Below are 6,661 nucleotides of genomic sequence, written 5' to 3'. Positions count from 1 at the left end.
TCTCTTTGGGGGATCACTTCCAAAAGTGCAGATTTTTAGAGAAACGAGAAAGGTTCTGGAAAGGGATGTTTTCCTTCTGCTCAATGGCAGTTTCAGGCTTCCTATAAAAAAGAAGTTTGTAGCGTCAGCATATTTGACAAATGGGGGAGAGGGAAGATTGAAGAGCTTGAAATTGCACTGCACTTCCCAAAGATGGAGAAGACATCAGGGATGAATTTCAAAGGTCAAAGGTGATAGAAATGGAACTGCCCTTTGAGGATTTCAAGGGGAGAGGGAACAGAGGCCTCACCATCAATCCACACGTCCTGTGCTAGGGTCTTGCGGTTTTTATTTCCTCTACTCTCTTCCAACGATTATTCCCATATATCAAGGCCATCTGACAGAGTTAACCATCAGAATTAAATAGCAGTTCCCACAGAGTTCCATCCCCTGGAGAGGTACCTAGCTGCCCGGGCAGGCCTGAAGCCTGGGTCAGGCGGCATTGTGTCTTTCACTCTCCACTGAGGTCTTGGACTGAGAGCTTCAAATTCCAAAGGGATGAGGTGTCGGCTTCCCCTTAGGAGTCTGGAGGGCTCTGACCAAGGAGAAGGGCGGAGCCCAGCCGCTGGAAGGTTTGTTTCTTGCAGTGGAAGACGGCTGGCGACCCGGATGGCTTTTACTTTGTTGCCAGGGCCAGCCTAATCCGCCCGATTCTCGATCGCTATACTGCCTCCTTTTCCCATGCACATCGCAAGGGGTCGGTTGCTGGGGCCCTCGGTATGACTTCGCTATGAAAAATAAAGGTCTTCTTAAGCGGGAGAGGATTGATTTGAGGACGGAGGGTGGGAGTAGTGCCGGCAGCACTTTGTCCTAGTGGCAATGGGTGGGCAGTTATCAGTTGCAGCCCGCTCCTTTCTCAGTGTCCACGGTTTCTCATTGACAGTGCAGCTCGTTTCTCAGAGCCGGCGGATGTTCACGGGCAGCACCATGGAGCCAGAAGCAGTTATTTGTCCTGGTAGGTCATTTCCCAATTGCCGAAGTGTACTAGGTTCCAGTCCCTCTGGTTTCTGGAATCTGCTGGTCCCACGCGAAACACCAATAGGTAAACCCAGCCGGCAGTTTCCGGTTAGCACTTTCGCTATTTGAAGACATTAGGAAGTTAGGCGGTGGCTCCGTGCTCTTCCTTTCTCCATCCGAGGCCTGTGTCCTAAAGTCGGTGTCACGGTGGCAGCATGCAGCGTTTTGTTGGCTCTTTCGCCAACAGCGCCGAGCCGGGGGGAGGGTTTCTGTCACAGCACTTGTTGCACCGAATTTCTCGGTCGCAGAACCTCTCTTTTCCGAGGGTCGACATTTTCTCCGTGACAACACAGTTGGTTGCGCCAAAACGGATGTTGTCCTTGGGAACTCCTCCGGCTGGCGTCACTCGCAGAGTCCCGGCACCGCCATTTCGCGGAGCCGAGTTCTCTTGGTGGCGGCACAGCTTGTTCCTCGGTGCCTCCATTTTCTCGGTGGCGGCAGCGCTCTGGTAGCTGATCTGAGGGAGTTGGAGTCGCAGCCAGTTGCGCAGAGTCTGGCGTTCCCGGGTGGCGGCGGCGCTGGGCGGGGGAGCCCTCCGCTCGTCTGAGCCAAGTGGCAGAGAAGCTGCGCGGGCGCCGTCTCTTCACAGCGCCGCGAGCTGCGTCGTAGGGGTTCTGGCTTAGCCTCCAGAACCCAGTCCCCTGGCGGCGGCGCCGCTCGCGTCTCTGTCCCAGGCCTCTGCGGTTTCGCGCGTCGTTGGCTTCTTGGTTCTCGCAAGTTTCGATTTTGCGGTGCCTGCGATTGCTACCTCTTGTCTAAATCAATAGCCAAAATGTGATTTCTCAGCCTAAGCAAGTCCCAGTTTAGGGCAAACACCGGTCTAGCCCTGGCTGCGATTTCTTGGTCCTAGAAGTCACTGTTTAGCAAGGCAGACTTAACTGTGCGATGGTAATTTCTTTTTCTTTGATTCTTTTTCTTTTTCTTTCTTGATACGGGGTCCGGCTCTGTCGCCCAGGATGGTGTGCAGTGCAGCGATCTCGGATCACTGCAACCTCCGCCTCCCGGGCTGAAGCGATCCTCCCACCCCAGCCTCTGGAGTAGCTGGGACCACAGGCACGCGCCACCACGCCCGGGTAATTTTTAGTATTTTTGCTAGAGACGGAGTTTCGCCATGTTACCTGGGCTAGTCTCAAACTCCTGATTTCTTAGTCTGACCAAGTCAGAGTTTAGCTATTTCTTACCGTAGCAAGTTGAGATGTATTCTAGTTTGCGATTTCTAGCCGTAACAATTCTGACTTTAACCATGCCTACATAATTTTAGTAGCAGCAAGTTTCTCTTTCGTAATAAGCACCCCCATTATCGCCACCCGTGTGGTTTATAACTCCTGTATTAATCTGGGTACTGGAGAATGCAATTTAAAAAATTCAGCAGTGCCTGGAATTTTTGATCATACCAAGTTAGAATTCGCAATACTCTCGCCCTGGCTATACTGGTGATTTTTCACTCATGTAGAAGTTGGGGTACGTAGGCTACAGATAATTTTTGGTGTCGCAAATACCAGTTTAACCATGGCTGTTCTTAATCGGAGGAAACTTCGGATAAGCGCAAGAGGCACGGGTTTAGTGTTAACAAATATAATGGTAGGATCGCACCATTCGACACTGTTTGCAATTTCTTTGTAGGATTCTTTGTATGTATACTCAAAAAAAAATTTTTTTTTGGTGTATCTTGTTCTGGAAGCAAGGTTATTGGTGTATTTTATTTTCATTTCTATTTGCTTTTAAAATTTTAATTATTTTAAATTTAAATGTTACGGTATTTTTTTCGTACCCACTGTCTTCCCCAGTAGAATAAATGTGGCGTATTTCTTCTACTGATTTTCAGTGTCACATCTCAGGTTCTTTCTAACTTGCCTTCGCCCGTGAGCACTGGAGGCGAGCTGGTGCCCCATGGCTAGGGTTCTCTTCCGCGGCTCTGCTCTTATACCGAGCCAGTGGTTTCGCATTCGCACTTTCGCCACTAGGGGCGACTCAGTGTTTTCTCGGTTGCTGCACTCTTGGTAGCGCTGAACAAAACAACGTTCCTCGTTCACAAGACTCAAAAGTTCTTTGTGGTGTCGCTTCCTGTGTCCTAGCACGGCTACTTTCCCCCGGCTGGCTGTCTCACTATTTCAGCACCGTAATTGGGCGAGACTTTGCTGGCAGGGCTTGGCCTTGGTTTTTCTGTCACAGGCGTATTTCACTGGGTAGGCGCTTTCTCGGTGGAAGCACCATACAACCTTCCAACCCCTCATATATCTGAGACGAGTTTCTTATTAGCAATACCTTAACTGCGCCAAAAATAAAGTTTGCCGCAGGGTACACCGCTGGTTATTCAGTGTCGACACTTGATCTTGATGCACGATTTTGGCTCCTCAGCTCAGCTAGGTCCAGGTTGTTGTGTTTTTTGTTTGTTTTGCTTTTTTTTTTTTTTTTTTTTGAGACAGAGTCTCGCTTTGTCGCCCAGGCTGGAGTGCAATGGCGCCATCTCTGCTCACTGCAACCTCCGCCTGTCAGGTTCAAGCGATTCTCCTGTCTCAGCTTCCTGAGTAGCTGGGATTACAGGCACACGCCACCACTGCTGGCTAATTTTTGTATTTTTCGTAGAGACGGGGTTTCACCATGTTGGCCAGGCTGGTCTTGAACTCCTGACCTCAGGCAACCCACCCACCTCGGCCTCCCAAAGTGCTGGAATTACAGGCGTGAGCCATCGCGCCCGGCTAAGTTCGGGTTTTTGTTTCACCATGAGGAAGAAATGGGCACGCAGACATCGAAGAGTGAGTGGAGTAGAATTTACTAAGCGACAAGGAGAGCTCACAGCAAAAAGAGGGGTCCTGAGAGCAGGTTTCCGGTTGCCCCCTTCATATTTGAATACAAAGGCTTTTATATAAAAGCTGATGGAGCTGGGTTCCCTGTTTGTATAAGGTGCAAATTCCTGGTGGCTCCATCCCCATTCCCCCAGTGCATATGCGGGCATATTTAGGCCAGGCCCCTGTGCAAGTTTTTATTCCGGAGGTTCTGTGGGGTTGGATATTTAGGAGCCACATTTATAGGGACTTTTCTTTTAAAAGAAACACAACTGGCCATTAGAAGCATGACACTGAGTAATAGATAAGTTCTAATCATAGTCTTTATTTTAAGACATGTTTTCATAACTGGTATATGCACTTATATTTGTTTATCCACTTGTTTATACTAATGCATTAAACCCTACAATTGACACACTAATTTTCAACAGTTATTATTTAAGAGATGCATGGTATCCATTTCCTGTTGTTCAATTTCTCTCCTTCCATGTGCCTTTACATTTCTATTTTTAAAATGTTATTTTTTTCTAAATTCCAACCTGCCGCCTTTCTTTTTTTTCTTTTTTCTTTTTTTTGATACTGACTTTTCCTCTTGTTGCCCAGGCTGGAGTGCAGTGGCGAGATCTCGGCTGGCTGCAACCTCCGCCCCACCCCCTCCCCGGGTTCAAGCAATTCTCCTGTCTCAGCCTCCTGAGTAGCTGGGACTACAGACGCGCGCCACCATGTCTGGCTATTTTTGTATTTTTAGGAGAGACGGGGTTTCTCCATGTTGGTCAGGCTGGTCTCGAACTCCTGACCTCAGGTGATCGGCCGGCCTTGGCCTCCCAAAGTGCTGGCAGGCTCTTGTAGTCCCAGCTACTCGGGAGGCTGAGGCAGGAGAATGGCGTGAACCCGGGAGGCAGAGCTTGCAGTGAGCCGAGATCATGCCACTGCACTCTAGCCTGGGCGACAGAGCGAGACTCCGTCTCAAAAAAAAAAAAAGAAAAGAAAAGAAAAGAAAAAAAAGGAAGTGAGAATGGTCACATGGGAAGCCTGCTCCATACCCAAATCACAAAAACACTTTACAATTCCACTTTCACAATTTGTTGCCATTTTCTTATACTGATAATTGGTATTTAATTAATCTAACAAGAAGTGCATGACAAAGACAGTTTTATTCCCATGTTCCATTCAGATTGTAGCACCTAAGCTCCTTTATATTCAAATTCTGAACTGTCACTGTGTGAAAAAAAGTCTTCATAGCTAGACCAAATTAATGCCAACACCAAGTTTCTGGGTTTTAGTTTCTAACATCTAAGATGACAGAAAAGTTTCAAAGTCCAAAGGGTGATTGCTACTGCATGTTTTTTTATCTCTTTCTGAAGACAACCATTTTTCTATGCCTGACACATTGCAGGTTGAAGCTATGAGGATGCATAAATCTTTCTCCTGGGATACCTTCAGGAAGGAGTGAGTCTCAGATGTGCAGGCCCTGAGATGGATAGAGTTTGTGAGAGAATAGCCTCCTTGGGCCAAGTATGCACCTGTGATGTACTTTAGCCTTCAGTGTTGCTAGATCTTGAAGTTTTGCTGAATATTTGGTTTTGCTGGATCCAATCCATGTGAATTTCTGAGGTGGGCGGGCCCCACATTGGCAGAATTATGCAACTGTCTGAGAATGCCTGACCTGGAGCTGATGCCCTGAAATGCCATGATTGTCAATTCAAAAGGCAAAGGGCTGGGGGTCTTCCTCATGGCCCACTAAATTTAATTTCCACCTCCACCCTGTGAATGTAAACTTTACACCATTGAAGGAACATTTATTGACAGTTGTTCTCTGCTCTCAGCAGGGAGGCCAAGCTCAGTTTCAAGAGAACCCCAGGACAGTGGACCACTGCTCCTTCCCACCCTGGTGATATCCATAGCTATTCAAAGGCTCCCTGGAGTTCAGCCTCCAGCTCTGATCTGGGTCCCAGTCCCTTTCATGCCCCCGCCCACCTGTGTGTGTTTCAAATCCTGACTCCACCAACCTCAAATCTATTTCACAGGTGGAGAATATGGAAGAATGCTTTAATCTTCATGTACAAAGAACTATGAACTCTGAGAAGATCTAAAAGTAGAGTTCCTTAGCACATTGTGGATTATGCAGATAGAATTTTTCCAATTGAAAAACCTTGAAGGCATTCAGAAGATGAAGAACAAAATATGGAATGCTCTCCACTGCAGAGACTTCCAGCTCCAGGCAGGGCACGGTCCTATGAAAGTCCCCGAGAACAGCATGAGGGCTCCCACTGGGGTGCATGAGCTTCTTCCAGGGCATTGATAGAAAGGAGTGGTGCCATGAGCCATGACCAAGACTGGGGTTCCTTTGTTTTCTGGGTTCTAGTCTGTCCTAAGCCTTAGTTTTCAGCAATTTCTTCTGGGCATCCTGGGCTCTGCTCTGGGCATCTATCTGTCCAACTTCGCTGGTTGGCATCTCCTGGCTGGATCATGGCCCATTGTGTTGTGTTGTCTATAGCATACACTTAGTTTTCTTTTTTTTGTTTGTAAGTGATTTATTGGGAAGTAGTTTTTTAAAATGCTACTTTCTTTTTTTAAATTTTTTTATTATTATAAAGTTCTAGGGTACATGCACACAACGTGCAGGTTTGTTACATATGTATACATGTGCCATGTTGGTGTGCTGCATCCATTGACTTGTCATTTACATTAGGTATTCCTCCTAATGCTATCCCTCCTCCCTCCCCCCACCCCCTGACAGGCCTGGGTGTGTGATATTCCCCCAACCTGTGTCCAAGTGTTCTCATTGTTCAATTCCCACCTATGAGTGAGAACATTCG

At 47.5% G+C, this 6,661-nt stretch overlaps 1 long non-coding RNA gene across 1 annotated transcript; it reads left to right on the top strand.

Annotated features, from left to right (window-relative positions):
* Positions 1-685: 685 nt before the first annotated feature.
* On the top strand, positions 686-2,874 carry LOC112626484. Its single transcript, XR_003119902.1, has 2 exons — positions 686-756; positions 923-2,874. It is a non-coding gene; the product is annotated as an uncharacterized LOC112626484 (long non-coding RNA).
* The last annotated feature ends 3,787 nt before the right edge of the window (positions 2,875-6,661 follow it).

Source organism: Theropithecus gelada, chromosome 6 (genome assembly GCF_003255815.1).
Source record: "Theropithecus gelada isolate Dixy chromosome 6, Tgel_1.0, whole genome shotgun sequence".
Lineage (NCBI taxonomy): Eukaryota > Metazoa > Chordata > Mammalia > Primates > Cercopithecidae > Theropithecus > Theropithecus gelada.
Note: the sequence above shows the minus strand (reverse complement) of the source record. Positions and strands in the feature narration are given on the sequence as shown.